General features: G+C 33.4%; 1 pseudogene; it reads right to left on the bottom strand.

The window, feature by feature from the left end:
• Window positions 1–1,339: 1,339 nt before the first annotated feature.
• LOC114085212 (vesicle transport through interaction with t-SNAREs homolog 1B pseudogene) lies at window positions 1,340–1,906 on the bottom strand (annotated as a pseudogene).
• Between the last annotated feature and the right edge of the window lie 16,214 nt (window positions 1,907–18,120).

Below are 18,120 nucleotides of genomic sequence, written 5' to 3'. Positions count from 1 at the left end.
GCAAATTGGTGCAGCCAATTTGGAAAGCAGTATGGAGATTTCTTGGAAAGCTGGGAATGGAACCACCATTTGACCCAGCTATTCCCCTTCTCGGTCTATTCCCTAAAGACCTAAAAAGAGCATGCTACAGGGACACTGCTACATCGATGTTCATAGCAGCACAATTCACAATAGCTAGACTGTGGAACCAACCTAGATGCCCTTCAATGGATGAATGGATAAAAAAAATGTGGCATTTATACACAATGGAGTATTACTCTGCATTAAAAAATGACAAAATCATAGAATTTACAGGGAAATGGATGGCATTAGAGCAGATTATGCTAAGTGAAGCTAGCCAATCCCTAAAAAACAAATGCCAAATGTCTTCTTTGATATAAGGAGAGTAACTAAGAACAGAGTACGGTCGAAGAGCATGAGAAGAAGATTAACATTAAACAGGGATGAGAGGTGGGAGGGAAAGGGAGAGAGAAGGGAAAATGCATGGAAATGGAAGGAGACCCTCAGAGTTATACAAAAGTACATACAAGAGGAAGTGAGGGGAAGGGGAAAAATAATACAAGGGGGACAACGAATGTCAGTAGAGGGGGCAGAGAGAGAAGAGGGGAGGGGAGGGGAGGGGAGGGGGGATAGTAGAGGATAGGAAAGACAGCAGAATACAACAGACACTAGTATGGCAATATGTAAATCAATGGATGTGAAACTGATGTGATTCTGCAATCTGTATATGGGGTAAAAATGGGAGCTCATAACCCACTTGAATCAAATTATGAAATATGATATATCAAGAACTATGTAATGTTTTGAACAGCCAACAATAAAAAATTAAAAAAAAATAAAATAAAATAAATTATAAATGACAAAAAAAAAGAAAATGAGGAACATGTGAAAATATAGGAAAAATTGTCAACTGGCATCTTTCAAAATGGGCATTGCAGAGGACATTTCAAGGGACAGATATTAAATCATTGTATGGACCACTATTACCTTAATGAGAACATCTACACATTTTTATAATTGTAGTTTCTTATCTCCATTTTGGTAACCAGTAATATTACCGTAAATATATTTTGGTGCATGTGGTTCATGAAGTAAGATTATTATGTTATAGTACTATGTAAATTGGCAGAAGTCACTAACAGCATTTATTACCTTGGTACATCATACTGGTCTTGTTACTGTACCTTCACATTTATGTGGTCTTTCTGGCTAACCTTCCTCCTCCCAGTCTGGCTATATGGCCAATGCTTGAACCATTAGCCCACAGCAGCAACATTATCATGGCATGACCTAACAACATTGATTTACAGTATCAAGGTTCTGGTCCATAAACCTTTTGCTATAGTGACTTCAATGCTTGAAAAAGAATTTGTGAATAACCCAGATCTCCCAGGATGGCTAGCTCAAATAAGATGATAATGGAAAGAAGCAGCTGGTTGATTGTTACTTTCTGGACATTGGATAGAGAATCTTTCTACTTTTCCTCAAGTTTTCACATGTGCTTCTTAGTCTGTTCTTGGTGTATTCCAACCAGCCTCCTTGTTCTCCCAGCTATTCTATGATTCCTGAGCCAATCTGATTAATTTTTGTGGCAATCCAATCAGAGTGCTCATTCCTCAGCCTGTGTGTGCCTTGCAGAATCAATGTCATTGTGATGATAGCAGATTCCTGTGCCCGTTCTCTAAGTTGTATGTGCTAATACTTCACATCTCCTTGGTCTCCAGGTGTGGCAGTCAGAGGTGTGCTGCTCATCTTCTGATGCAATTTGCCAAGATCCTTCTGTTAGTTTTGCAGATTAAACACCATGGGATTACAGAAAGATAGGGGTGAATACTGCAGCTCTTCCTCCATTTCTGCCAGTACTTCATTTGCTTTCTGGTACTTTTTAATCAAAATCTCTGTTAAGCTTCTTCTCTATGGTCTTGACTCAACCTGAGCAGTTGCTCCAGGGTCCCTCACTGGTTTTCATGATGGTTACAGAGAGCTTGGGTAGATTCTCAAAATGCTCCAAGGAGACAGCAGAGGTGGTCAAGGTACAAGTCAAAGTAGAGCAGTGGTCACTGAAGACTATGGGCACTGGGCCTGCACTTAGCCCAGGAAACAGCTGCCTAGTCTTGAAGCTGCCACCACTGCCTCTTGTTGTTCTTTTGACAAATTACCATTAAGTTAATGACTTAGAAAATGTAAATATATCTTATAGCTCTGGAGGCTATTGATGAAGCTGTGTTCCATCTGTAGACTCTAAGGGAGAATAAGTTCTCTTGCTTTTCCAGCTTTTGAAAACCACCTGAATTCTTTGGTTTATGGTTCCTTCCTCCATTTTCAAAGCTAAGCACAGCATTCCCAAATCTCTTTCAAACTGAATCTGATTGCCTATATCATTTAACAAGGACCCTTGTGATTATATTGGGCTTGCTTTGATAATGCTAGATAACCTTCCCATTTCAAGATTTCTAACATATCACATCTACAAAATACCTTTGTCAAGCAAGTAAATTTCAGGATATTAAAGGTGGATATCTTAAGGGAGTGGGAGAGAGATGATTATTCTGTCTACCACAGTGCTCATAATGGATTCAAAACTCTACATCCATATAAGTGATGATTAGATATAATAAGTTTATTATTTTATTCACCTAATCATGACATGTATTTTTGAGTACTTTTAAGAATTCCAAGACCTATTCAGGTCATGTTGTTTAATTGACAAATGAATATTTACTACAACATATAAAACATTTTGACATTTTACAATTTATAGTTTCCCTAATGCAACATACTATTAAAGTTAGGTGAAGATAGATTACGTGTGTAAGCATAAACTCTTGATGACATCTCATTGATATCCATTTAATTGTTTCTCTATCCAGGGGATGTCTCTGTGAGTGCTACTTCATTATTCAATAGGTTAAGGTAGTTTGTGAGTGCTATTAAAATCAATTACTGTTTGTTCATTTTGGAGAACACTGAGGAGAATTAACCTCCAAGTAAATTCCAAGCTGATGGTTAAATTGCTTACTGCTACAGTTATCACATCCATAGAGCATTTGTAAAAGTGCACATTGCAGTGTACAAGGAAACTACCAGCTGAATCACGACAGTATTAAAAATAAGTTGGTCATTTCTTATAACCTCCCTAATTCTCCTGGGTTCCAGAGGATCTCACTTCAGTTTTTTATTAAGTAAGTATCTATAGCTGACAAGAAGCAACCAAAGTCTTTTAGAAAGTCGGTTAAGACATTCCAAAATTTTATGAATGCTAAATGTTAATGTTAAAATATGAATCAAGATAAATAGTCCATTAATTTCTTTGATAACAAGCACAGAATATTCACAAATTTGTTCTCTAAGGATGATGAATTACAGTGAAGGAATAAATGGTTCAAGATAAAAAAAAGTATTTGATATTGTCTCAGATGTCATAGCCCAGTTGGCTTTTAATTTCTAGCACACTGAAGCAGCTCATACCAATATAATTATTGGGGTAGTATCTGGTAAATGATTCTGTGGATTTTATAATTTGTTTCAAATTGTTAAATGTTAAAAGAGAATATTTAGGGTTTTCTGACTTGGAAGTCTCATGACAAGAAGATATACATAGTCTCATGGCAAGAAGAACATAAACAATTTGGCAATCAAAAATTCTTAGATTATTAGATAATTGAGACCACACAGTCACATTTACACTGCAAAAATACAGATAGACAAAATACTGAAAGAGAATCACAACTTGCCAGGAGCTAAAGGAAATGCCACAGTTGGAGGCCATGCTCGCAAGGTAACTTTATAATTGACAAAAGGCTAGAGACAGTACAGATTAGTTAGAAAGACTCAGGGGTTCTAGGCTTGGGGGCAGGTAAATGAAAGCTTCATTTATTGTATTTCTAGAAACTTTACCAGGTTCTCAAAGAGAAAATCTGAGAAATATTCTCTTGTGCATCTGTAAGGTAAAGGGCAAAGTTAGCCACTTGAAATAAACCAAGAGCTCTCTGTTCTTCTTAGCAAGGCATACTTTGACTAAAATTATTTTTGTCAGAACCAACCAAACAGGGATTCTCAAAGCCTAACTGATTTCAGGTAAAGAATATACTCAATTCAAGCTCACTAAAAGACTAAGGCCTAATCATAAGATTACAAAACATTTCACTCACTCCACACCACACATACCATCACATCGTTAGAGGTATGGTACAATAATGGGGTTACAGCTAAGAAAAACTGAAGGCCTCAGACCCTAACCAAAGGATTTAAAATCAGCACACTACAGTGATACAGCCACATCATTGTTTGTAGCAGCTCAATTCACAATAGCTAAGCTATGGAACCAGCCTAGGTGCCCTTCAACAGAGATGAATGGATAAAGAAAATGTAGTATATATGCACAATGGAATATTACTCAGCTATACAGAAAAATGAAATAATGGTATTTGAAGAATGGATGGAACTGGAAACTATTGTGCTAAGTGAAATAATCCAATCCTCCAAAACCAAAGATTGAGTATTTGCTCTGATATGTAGGTGCCAACATACAACAAGTGGGAGGTGAAGATTAGAAGTTCACTGGATTAGACAAAGGGGAATGAAGGGAGGGGAGTGGTGATAGGAATAGGAACGACAGTAGATTGAATCAGACATAATGTTCCTATGTTCATAGATGAATATACCACCAGTACAATACTACATCAAGTAAAACCAGATAAACAGGATTCTGTTTAGATCCATGTATGTATAATATGTCACAATCAACTCTACTGTCATGTATATCTGAAAAGAACAAATTAAAAAAAAATCTATAGGAATTTTTTTTTTTAAGTTGAGACAAAAACAAGGATAGTAGAGGAAATTTTACCTTCTGAAACCTTGTGTTACTCAGCTTTTTGCTATTGTGGGAAAATGATTGAGAAAACACACAGAAAGGAGGAAACTTCCTTATTTCACAGTTTTAGAGATTTCAGTCCATGGTCAGTTGACTCCATTGCTTTAAGGCCTATGATGAGGCAGAATATTATGGCAGAAGGGTGTGGTGGACAAAAGCTGCTTATGTCATGGTCAGGAAGCAGAGACAAGAGAGTAAGGAAGGGGCCAAGATAAGATATGACTGTCCCTCTAGTAACCTATTTCCTCCAATAAGGTTCTACCTCCTGTACATTCCAACAGCTCCCATAGTCCATAAATTATGAACACATCAATGGGTTAGCTCACTGAAGATGTGAGAGTCCTCCTATTTTAATCTCTTTCCACAACCACACCTCTAAAATGCATTGGGACCCAAACCTTCAGAACATGAGCCTTGGGGATACATCAGTTAATGGATGACCCATTGTAGAATATCCATGGAATGAAACATTATTTAGGCAAAAAAGTATCCTCCTAACTGTGCTGTAAGGCCATGAAGAAACAAGGAGGAAACTCACATGATAAAGTGAAAAAAGCCAGTCTGAAATGACTAGATAGTATATGTTTCTAAGTATGTAGTTTTCTAGAAATGGAACATATAGAAATAATAAGGGGAAAGAAGAGATGAATAACAGCACTGAATATCTTTAAGGAAATAAAATTATTCATCATGATGTTTCAATGGTTCTGTATTCTGAAAGGGTTGAGGATGAAAAACTGTCTGCATCAGTGCAAATTTTAAAAACTGAACTCTAAAGTGGATGTGGGTTAGAAAGAAAAATTAATCATTTAGGAAAATAATGCATGAAAGCTAGTTAATAAAAATGAGAATTGAAAATGTTATGTATCCACTGACTATTTCTGTTTGAATAATTTTAACTAGAATTAAATATTTGTAGTTTTTCTTCTGATGTGATGTTTGCATACAATAAAATGTAGCAGTTACATTGTATTTTTCCCATATTTTCAAAAATTCTTGCACATGCCAGGCGTGGTGGCACACACTTATAATCCCAGTGACTTGTGAGGCTGAGACAATAGAATTTAGAAGTTGAAAACCAGCCTCAGCAACTTAGTGAGATGCTTGGCAATTTAGTGAGAACCTATTTTTAAATGAATAAATACATAAAAAGGTCTTGGGTCTCTTATTTTTCCAAATGAATTTCATGATTTCTTTTTCCTGTTTCTATGAGGAATGACAATGGGATTTTAATTGGAATCGCATTGAATCTGTATATCGCCTTGGGTAGTATGGCCATTTTGGCAATATTAATTTTGCCTATCCAAGATCATGGGAGATTTTTTTCATGTTCTAAAGTCTTTTTCAAATTCTTTTTTTAGTGTTCTGTAGGTTTCATTATAGAGGTCTTTCACCTTTTTTTTTTTTGTTCCCCAAGTATTTTATTTTATTTGAAGTTATTGTGAATGGCATAGTTTTCCTAATTTCTCTTTAAAAGGATTTATCACTGATGTATATAAATGCATTTAATTTATGGGTGTTGAATTTGTATTCTGCTACTTTGCTGAATTAATTTATTAATTCTAGAAGTTTTCTGGTGGAGTTTTTTCGATCCTCTAAGTATGGAATCTTTTTTTTTTTTTTAAGAGAGAGAGAGAGGATTTTTTAATATTTATTTTTTTTAGTTTTCGATGGACACAACATCTTTATTTTATTTGTATGTGGTGCTGAGGATCGAACCCAGAGCCGCACGCATGCCAGGCAAGCGTGCTACCACTTGAGCCATATCCCCAGCCCAAAGTATGGAATATTATTCTCAGCAAATAATGGTAGTTTAAGTTTTTCTTTTTCTATTTGTATTCCTTTAATTTCTTTCATTTGTCTATTGCTCTAGATAGAGTTTCAAGGACTATGTTTAATAGAAGTGGTGAGAGAGGGCATCCCTGTCCTGTTTAGTTTTTAGAGGGAATGCTTCCAAGTTTTTGCCACTTAGAATGATGTTGGCCTTGGATTTAGCATAGATAGCTTTTACAATGTTGAGGTATGTTCCTACTATCCCTAGTTTTCTAAAGTTTTGAACATGAAAGGGTGCTATATTTTGTCAAATACTTTCTCTTCATCAATTGATACAATCATATAATTCTTATCTTTCAGTCTATTGATGTGATGGATTATATTTGTTGATTTCTCTATGTTGAACCAGACTTGTATCCCTGGAATGAATCCCACTTAATCACTATGTATTCATATGCAATTTGCCAGAATTTTATTGAGAACTTTTGCATCAATGTTCATCAGGGATATTGGTCTCAAATTTTCTTTCCTTGATGTTTTTCTGCCTGGTTTTGGTATAAGGATGATATTAGCTTCATAGAATTAGTTTGGAAGGGTTCCTTCCTTTTCTATTTCATGGAATAACTTGAGAAGTATAGATACAAATTCTTCTTTACAGATCTTGTAGAATTCAGCTGTGAATCTCTCTGGTCCTGGGCTTTTCTTGGTTGGTAGGCGTTTGATGGAGTCTTCTATTTTCTTGCTTAAAATAGATCTGTTTAAATTGTGCATGTTCTCTTGACTCTGTTTGGGTGGATTATATGCCTCTAAAAATTTTTCAGTGTCTTTGAGTTTTTCTATTTTACTGAAGTATAAGTTTTCAAAATAGTTTCTAATTTTCTTCTGTATTTTAATAGTGTCTGCCATGATATTTTCTTGTTCATCACAAATTTTAGTGATTTGAGTTTTCTCCTTCCTTCTTTTCATTGGGATGGATAAGGGTTTGTCAATTTATTTTTTTCAAAGAACCAGCTTTCATTTTGTCAATTTTTAAAATTGTTTCTTTTGTTTAAATTTCATTGATTTCCACCCTGATTTTGTTTGCTTTTCTAGGGCTTTGAGATGTAATGTCAGGTTGTTTATTTGTTGACTTTTTCTTCTTTTAATGAATAAGTTAATGCAATTCACTTGGAAAAATAAGAAAGCCAGAATAGCCAAAGCCATCCTTAGAAAGAAGACTGAAGCAGGAGGCATCACAATACCAGACCTTAAACTATATTACAAAGCTATGGTAAAACAAACAAACAGAAAAAAAAAAAACAGCATGGTATTGACACCAAAATAGGCATGTAGACCACCAATGGTACAGAATAGAAGACACAAAGATAAAAGGCACATAAATACAGTTATTTAATACTAGTTAAAGGTGCTAAAAACATACATTGTAGAAAAGATAGCCTCTTCAAAAAATGGTCCTGGGAGTATTGGAAATCCATATGCGGCAAAATGAAACTAAACCCTTATCTCTCACCATGCAGAAAACTCAACTCAAAGTGGATCAAGGACGTAGGAATTAGACCAGAGACCCTGTGCCTAATAAGAGAAAGAGTAGGCCCAAATCTTCATCATGTTGGATTGGGCCCTGACTTCCTTTACAAGACTCCTAAAGCACAAGAAATAAAATCAAGAATTAATAAATGGGACAGAACCAAACTAAAAAGCTTCTTCTCAGCAAAAGAAAAAATCAATGAGGTGAAAAGAAAGCCTACATTTTGGGAGCAAATTTTTGGCACAGGCACGTCAGATAGAGCACTAATCTCCAGGATACCTTAAAAAGAAATAAAAAAGAAAAGAAAAGAAACACACACACACAAATAAACCAAGCAACCCAATCAATAAATGGGCTAATGAGCTCAACAAACACTTCTCAGAAGAAGATATACATTTGATCAACAAGTATATAAAAAAATGTTTAACATCTCTAGTAATTAGAGAAATGCAAATCAAAACAACTCTAAGATTTCATCTCACACCAGTCCAAATGGCAGTTATCAAGAATACAGACAACAATAAATGTTTGTGAGGATGTGAGTGAAAAAACACTCATACATTACTGGTGGGACTGCAATGGTGCTGCCACTCTAGAAAGCAGTATGGAGATTCCTTAGAAATCTTGGAATGGAACCACTGTTTGACCCGGCTATCTCATTCCTTGGTCAATATTCAAAAAAACTTAAAAATCAGCATAATATAGTAACACAGTCACATCAAATGTTTATAGAAGCTCAATTCACAATAGCTAAACTGTGGAAGTAGCTTAGATGCCCTCCACCAGATGAATGGACAAAAAACTGTGGTATATATACAAATGGGATATTACTTAGCATTAAAAGAGAATAAAATTATGGCATATGCAGGTAAATTGATGGAGTTGGAGAACATCATGCTAAGTGAAGTAAGCCAATCCCCAAAAACCAAAGGCCTAATATTCTCTTATCAATAAGTGGATGCTGATCCATAATAGGGGGGACATGGGAAAAACAGAGGAACTTTGATTGGGCCTAGGTGAGGGTGAGGTGGGTGGGGGCATGGGGGCAGGAAAGATGGTGGAATGAGATGGACATCATTACCCTAGGTACATGTATGACGCTACATCATGTACAACCAGAGAAATGAAAAGTTGTGCTGCAATTGTGTACGATGAATCAAAATGCATTTTGCTGTCATATAAACTTAATTAAAATAAATAAATTAATAAAAAATTAAAAAAATAAAGAAATAGAAATTGAGAGTCAGAGAAAACTCTGTATTTTTAACCTTAAGTTTGATGAGGAGTAAATAGTCATGGAGAAGTGTGATTGGTAATAATTTCACCTGTTTCTTAATAAACTTCCACTTGTTCTGGAAAAAACAAAGGCGGGGGGGGGGGGACAGGGCTGGAGATGTGGCTCAGTCTTAAAGTTCCCCTGAGTTAGATCCCCAGTACAAAAAAAAAAAATCTTGCATGTGAGTCAACCAACCACAACCAAAATACTTATGGTTACCCCTACCTTAGAGAGTTTATTCCCTTTCCCAATCAATGTCTTTTATTATCTCTCCAGGGGAAACACTGTTCTAATATTATCTGTAATGGATTATTACATTCTATAATTTCAAACAAATTGGATCAGAAAGAATATATCAAGACATTCACTTAGAATTGTGTTTTAGATGATTCATTTTTGTGTATTTTACCAAATCATTAATTTTTATTACTTAAATATATTCCAGTTTATGGATATAGCACTATTTTTAATCCATTCTCCTTTGAAGGAACATGAAAAGTATTTGAAGATTTTCTCTATTCCAAAGGCAGTGGGCACAGGAGTTGAGAAGCTGTTCTTATGCAAAATTTTTATAATCATAAATTTTCATAACTCTTGTGTAAATAAAGAGAATATAATCTGGGGGTCATATGGTATATTTACATTTAGATTTATGAGAAACTTACAGAAGAGTTTCCAAATTTATGGTATAGACTAATTACAATTATTTTAACATGCATTTTCTTGATTACTAATAAAGTTTTATCCTGGCTTAATATAGGTAATATAAGAAATAAAGCTTTGGTCTGTTTGAATGCGTCACTGAAATTTAAAACATTTTATTTCCTCTGTGTAAGAGAACTTTTATACTGTTTTATAGGATAATATATATTTCTTCATACAAAATATTTATAAATAAAAATAAACTAGATTAAGGACAAAATTACTGAAAGTTGTCTAGCATTTCAGGGTTAGAGAACATTTAATAGTGTGATCATTATCAATATTTCCAAAAAATCTTCCTATGCATTCTAGCAGACTACTGAACTGATCCACATCAACCAGAAAAGGAAAGTGAAAATAATGAGAACCAAGTTGAAAGCCAATTGATATCAGGTCAAGAGAAAATGAATGATTCATATGTTGTTAATAAGTCTACTCTTGCCAAAGTTGAATGATCAAATGAAAACTTAGATGTCTACATTTTCAAAAATATTAAAGACATTTTAATGATGATTTTTCTTAATAGAACTATCAGATACAATATTTCTTAATAAAACCTGGCAAATTTAAATTAATTTAAAATTTCAATTATTTACTAACTGAAGCTTTTTTTCTGCTTAAAATTATCAAGCTGTAGCCATAAAAAGAACTATTTATAGAAAAGACTCTTCAATGTATGTCTTTGAGGTCTTAGTTGAAGAGCAATTGGCTATAGAATTGTAAATTTATTTCTGAGTTTTCTATCATGTGTCATTGGCCTATAATAGTTTATATGCAAATACCATATTGTTTTGGTTATTACAGCTTTGATGTATGTTTCAAGGTCAGGTATTATGTTGCCTATAAATCTGTCCTTCTAATACCTGATTTTTTAATCTCATTTATTTTTATTTTTTATTTTTTTTTTACTGACTGGGTTCTTTGGTGGTTCCATACAGATATTAAGGGTTTTTTTTTTTTCTATTTCTCTGAAGAATGTCATTGAAATCATCTAATAAATTCACTGATTAATTAATAAAGAAAATGTGATATATGTATATATATATGCCATATATATATATATATATATATATATATATATATATATATATATATATAATTTATCCATGAACAAGAATAAAATCATGTGATTTGTGGCAAAATGGATGGAACTAGGACAGCATTTTAAGTGAAATAAACAAAACACTGAAAGACAAATATCATGTTTTCTCAATCATATGTAAAAGCAAATTAAAAAAAAAAAGATTTCATAGAAGTAGTGAGTAGAATATTGGTTACTAGAGGTGAGGAAATATGAAGAGATGAGATAAAGAACTATTAGATAACACCAATTATTAACACACAGTTAGATAGGAGGAATAAGATTTATTTTCTATAGCTACGGAATTGTAAAGTGAATACAGTTTGTGATCATTTATTATATCTTATAAATAACTAGAAAAAATTGAAGATTTGCAACATAATGAAATGTTAAATGTTTAAAGATATAATTAATAATGTTAATTTGATCATATACATTACTTACATGTATTGAATATGTATTGAATATTATGTTGCACTCAATAAGTACTATAATTGCTTGCCAAAAAAAATTTAATATATATATATATATATATATATTTTTTTTTTAAGAATGCTCAAGTTGATTACTCCATCAGGTAAACATATTTGTGAGGATTGTTGGTGAAATTAAGTGTTCTGAATATAGATATAGAAGAAATGGGTGGTATAATTTGAGCTTCACTGAAAAATTTACATATCTTCAATATCTACACCAACACTTGGAATACTCACTAACAATACCAATAAAAAATTAGTAAATAAAATATTGAGTTTTAAAGCCTAAGAGAAAGCTGCAATTATAACTCCTTAAAACTCTCAAGAATGTGGGAGATACAACCTATATTGTACAGAGATTTGGAAAGGTAAGAGGATAGTAAAGTCAGCTTTCCCTAAAAATGACAGAGGGTTACAAAATATTTCTTTTGATCACTATGCCCACAGTGGTCTTTTTTAGTTTTCACTAGAATAATAAATGGGATTTTAAGAAAGTGATATTCACCAACACAGAAAAATAACATTTATTCCATGTGCAATATAAGCTAGGCATTGTAGTAAGCGTTAGTCTTGGGGTCTTTTTAAGCAATGCTGTGTTCTGACCATTTAAGAATGATTTTATGACATTTACCATAAAATGGATGGATCCGGAGACTATGATACTAGGTGAAATAAGCCAATCCCCGCCAACAAAGATTGTTCTCTCTGGTATGGTAATGCTAACATACAACAAGGGAATGGGGAAGAATAGAACTTCAGTGGATTAGACAAAGGGGATTGAAGGGAAGGGAGAGGGAAGACAGTGGAATGCATCTGACATAATTTTCCTATATACATATATGAATATACCACAGTGAATCTCACCGTTATGTACATCCACAAGACTGGAATTCTAATTAGAGTAAGATATATTCCATGCTTCTATAAATATATCAGAATAGATTCCACTGTCTTGTGTAACTAAAAAGAACAAATACAAATTCAAAAAATAAATAAATGAATTAAAATAAAATTAAAAATCATGAATGCCACATGCCAGTTTTTGAACTGTACTCCACTGATGCATTCATATATAAATGTTACAAATCTCAGTACCTCAAAAAACCTTTTTTTAAAAAAAAAAAATAGATGGTCTTTATAGAAATAATCCAGTTAAAATGATGTCATTAGCATGTGTCCTAATCTAGCAATATGCATCCTTATGAAATAAGAAATTTGGGCACAGAGATAATCATAGAAGGAAAACTATGTGAAGAGAGAGAAGAATAGAGCTATCTACAAGTCAAAGATCAAGTTATTTCAGTAATCACAGAAGAAACCAAAACTGCAAACATTTCAATATTTGGCTTCTAATTTAAAAAAATGTGATACATTAAAAAAAATCTGTCATGTAAGCCAGAAACAAACAAACAAAAAGATTTTCCACATAGCTCCATATGTTAATTCACCAATCACATGAGATCACTGAGCTTCAGTTTATTTGAAGATAAAATATTATTTGACAGTAAAAATAAATGAAGAAGAGCAGATGGGAAATCTATGTATCTTTCAATTTTACTATGAATTTAACACTTCTCTTAAAAATAAAATCACAATTAATAAAAAAGGAAATGAAGTATTGATACATTCTGCAACATGGATGAACCTTGAAGCCACATATTCTATGATTCCCTTTATACAAATTTCCAGAAAAGGGAAATTAACAGAGAGAAAGTTGATTAGTGATTTTCTAGGGCTCTAAGGGATGGGTTGGCTATGTAGTATTGAGTTTCTTTGGGGGCAATAAAAAAGTTTGTTTTCTTGTTATTGTTGTTGTGAGACATTATTAAAACCTGCTTGGTTGATACATCCCTCCCCTCACATAATTTCTTTAGTTTTGGGACTTTTGAAGGGAGAGTGTTTGTGAAGTTGAGAACATTAACGGTCTTTCAGCAAATAATGGTGTTTGCCAGGGACTAGAAGTTGGGAGAAATAGGGAGATGGTTGTCAAAAGGTACAAATTTTCAGTTGTATGATGAATGATGTCTTGGGATCTAATGTATAGCATAGTGACTATAGTTAATATTACTTCATTGTTTACTTGAAATTTCCAATAAAAATATTTAAATTGGTGATGGTTGCACACTCTGAGTACACTTAAAGACATTACATCTTACATTTTAAATGATAATTGTCTGGCATGTCAATTATATCTCAAAAAATTTGCTTAAAAAAAAGAATGAGCTTCTCAAACATGATACTCAGAAGCTTGCCAGAAAGATCTAGGTATCACAATATAAACATTATTATGTTAACTCTTTCCAGAGCCCCCATTGTATTCTAAGTTTTAGAAAAAGTTTTAAATTCAAATTTGAAGTAAGAGTGATAGCAAAACAACATACTAATAATATGGCAAAAGTGACAAGTTTGGATCATCAATATACTTGTAGAGTGTATTTAGTTTGCAGTGTCTGTTATAGCTCATGATTCCCTTCAAAACACACACACACACACAACACAAATATCTTATACAGATTTTTATGCTCCAACTATGTGGTTAATTCCTAATTACAAATTACTTTCAAGTGAAAATGAAGAGTAGTAATATATATATTAAGGGAAAATTTATCTTACAATATTTAAAATATCTTGGGTATTTAAAATATGTATTATATACATGGGGGGGTGGGAAAAGTAAAAGTTAATAAATGAGTACTGAGCCCTAGTTAGAATGGGACTAAGAAATTTTGGTGTGCTATTGCACAACAGGGTGACTATACATAACAATAATGTACTGTACATTTCAAACGCTAGAAGAAATATTTTTAAGTTTTCCTCATACGAAAAAGTGAAATGTTTGAATGAGATTTAAACTTTATTAATATATGTTGGAACATTTCATGTACTGTTAGAAGTTACATATGAGGTGTTCCACAAAAGCACATGTGAGAGATGCAGGAATGCTCAGGGATGGCATTCTTATAGCATAAGAATTGTAACATAATCAGTGGATTAATTCACTGATGTGGGTTAACTGGGTGGTAACTCTAGGCTGTTTGGGTTTGGCTGGAGGAAGTAGATTACTGTGAGTGTGTCTTTGGGTTTTATATTTTGTACATGGCAAGTGGAGTTCCCTCTCTGCTTCCTGGTTGCCATGTCCTGAACTGCCTCCCTCTGTTTAACACCCTTCCCAGAGCTATAGAGTCAGCAGACCATGGGCTTAACCTCAGAAACCACGAGCCCAAAGAAATTTTTCTTCCTCTAAGTTGTTCTCATTAGGATTTCTGGTCACAGCAATTCTAAGATGACTAAAACAGTACTTCATTCAATACGTACACTTTTTTATATTTTTATGTATTATCTAAAAATAAAAGTGAAGTAACTTTGTAATAACCTAAAAAATGTATTTCCATACATAAGTTGAAACCATTCCCATGCATTGATGTACCTAACAAAGATTGTACATACATGCATTCTTGTGAAAACATTTTTATATATTAAAACTAAGGAAATGAATCATCTATCTAGCATGTTTGAGTTTCTTCTCCATTATAAAGTAACATCATCATTGGATTCAATCTGGAAAGTGAAAAAGCAGGCAGTAATAAATTGCTTATACCAACACACATCACGTGCAAAAGGTTAATTGAATTGCCCCATCATTAATTCAGAAAACAAATCGGCAATACTAATCTCAAAACATTAGACCTAAGTCAAAGTTCTTTTTCTTTTTAGCTCATCTCAATTTGTGTGGTTACATTGGTTATGATAGTTTTAGCTCTATTAATGTTGAACATTTAAAAGATTAATTTATTTTAAAAATTAAATGTTCTTTGACCTCTTAAAGGAGCATGTTATGTTCACAACATTGCAAATGACATTCAGATATGCTTTCAATCACTTAATATGATTAAAGAGCAACACTTATCCAAGGATGGGGGCAATTTGTTGATCTAGTTTATATGCAAAGGCCTTCATCCAGACCCAGGAAGCTCTGTTAGAAAAGTGTGCTAAATCCAATAAAAAATATGTGGCAATTATAATGCTGGCTGAGTCTAGTCTCCCAAAGACAGAACAACAAGTTCTTAAAAAAAAAAAAAAAAAAAACACACAAGTACTAGTCACAAATTTCAACTCTGTAACTACTCTTGGGATATTCCTAAATTTTCTTTGTCTTTTAATAGTTGTTCTCTCCATATTATTCTTTATGTATTTCATTTTATAATTTTATTCAGTTCTATAAATAGAAGTATCCTCTAAAATTTTCACTTTAATGTGTAAGATTTGAAATAGGTATATTAGTGCAGGGAATGTATGTGTTTTTAAGATTAATGATTCTCTGTCTTTATGTTCCTCATTAACAGGTTTCTAGTCATACTACTACTTATACTTCCTGTGTTTACTACAAGGATGAACACTTAGGGAGTATTTTCAAATGCATATATTAATATAACTATAAATCAAATAAATATATTAACATATTAATCAGTCAAATATATACATAAATAACAAGTAAAAAGTTTTTCATGTGTACCAATTTGTCGCCAACATCCTATGTGGGCAACAGAGTTAGGGTCACTCTACATGATGGCACAAATACAAAATACCTTTTTGGAGGGGTCAGAGAAGTTTTTGCAACCTCAAGGGTCATCTCCCATTCTGGCAGGCAAGAGGAGCAAGGGAGGCAAGAGGCAAGAGAGCGAGCACATCTAATCCCCCGGCTATTTATTGGGGAGAGGACATTCGAAAGAATGTTCCACTCAAATAAGGCAAAAGGTAGGGTTTCAAAAGGTGGAGTCTTGCTTGGTGATGTCTTGTGGTCAGCAGATTGATTGACATTTTGGCAAGTCACATCTCAGGTGCTGTGTGAGATCACAGGCAGAGTGAGAGGAAAGGCATTTTTGTGTCACATAGTCCAATCATCGCACAAGGCCAAACCAGTTCACTCATATGCTCAAATGTGCATAGCTCACACACACAGCCCTTGGATGTCTCATGACACCAATATCTAGAATGCTCAGGACTACTATGCTGACTTTCTCAGTTAAATGGCCTCCTCACCACAATATTTTCAAAGTACATGTTCATATACCATAATTGCTAATAGAAATTACATGAATGTCCCAGGTTAATCTCAAACTTGGAATTATACCAACTGAAACACAGTATTTTTTTCTTCAACTATGCTGAATTCTTCAGTCTGACTAGTGTTAAATCTCTAGGCACTGTATACACCTTCGATTATGGCCCCAACTCTGTGTTTCCCAATACTGCTTAAGTTATTCCCTTTAAAACTAAAGTTTCCAGGCTTCATTAAGATGTTGATTAGGAGAGAAAAGCAAAGTCTTGTACACTGTTGGTAAAGATGTAGATTAATAGAAACAGTATAGAAAACAATAGAGAAGTTTCTAGATAAATTAGAAGCAGAGCTACTATTTAATCCAGAAATTCTTCTTCTGAGTATACGCACCCCAAAATGAGATTACTACCTTATAAAGCTATCTATACTTTAATGTCAATCAAAGTACTATGCACAAAAGTCAAGACATAGAAACAAAATTATATGTTCACTAATGGACTAATTGGTAAAGAAAGATGTGATATATACAAACAGTGGACTATTATGCAGCCATAAAAGTTATGAGATGCCACCAGTTGCTATATGAGTGAATGAACATAAAGGGCACTAGGATAAATTAAATAATTCAAATCCCAGAAAGAAAAAAAAATTGCATGATCAAACTTACACTTAGAATCTTAAAAAAAATCAAGTAGTGTAAAATAAAGTGTTTGGCAGGGCCAATGGTAGGGAAAATAGTGTGAACAAGTTTTAGATCTTAAGCATAGTATGAGGACTATAGGTAATAAAACTGTGATATATAGGGAATTGATGCAGAATGAGCAGGTTTTAGCTGCTCTTGCCAGTCAGACAAAAAAAGAGTAATTATATAAGATAATAGATATATTAATTTGCTACACTATAGTAACTTTTTTACTTTCTATATGTACACACAACATCATGCATGCTATATACATTAATTATACACAATAGCACTAATTTTTTAAAATATGATGATTTGGCCTTTATAATTTGTCCTATTTTAATTTAAGCCATTATTTCTTTATCCCATGTTCATCTATTTGCAGGGGCCACCATGGTCCCTAACATGTCCTATAGTCTTCCATATCTAAACCTTTTCTATAATTGTCCTTCCTCAATGAAAAATTCTCTCTTAACCTCATACCTTCAATTTACACTCATTTGTCTCAGTCCTTATATCAAATGCTATTGTCTCATCTGGCCATTTCTCCCTTCAAGAATATATCTAAAAATTACATATAAGAGGATGTGAGGGGGAAAGGGGGGAAAAAGAGAGAGAAATGAATTACAGTAGATGGGGTAGAGAGAGATGATAGGGGGAGGGGAAG

Source organism: Marmota flaviventris, chromosome 1 (genome assembly GCF_047511675.1).
Source record: "Marmota flaviventris isolate mMarFla1 chromosome 1, mMarFla1.hap1, whole genome shotgun sequence".
NCBI classification, from domain to species: domain Eukaryota; kingdom Metazoa; phylum Chordata; class Mammalia; order Rodentia; family Sciuridae; genus Marmota; species Marmota flaviventris.
The sequence above is the reverse complement of the archived record's forward strand: the minus strand, read 5'-3'. Positions and strand labels throughout refer to the sequence as shown.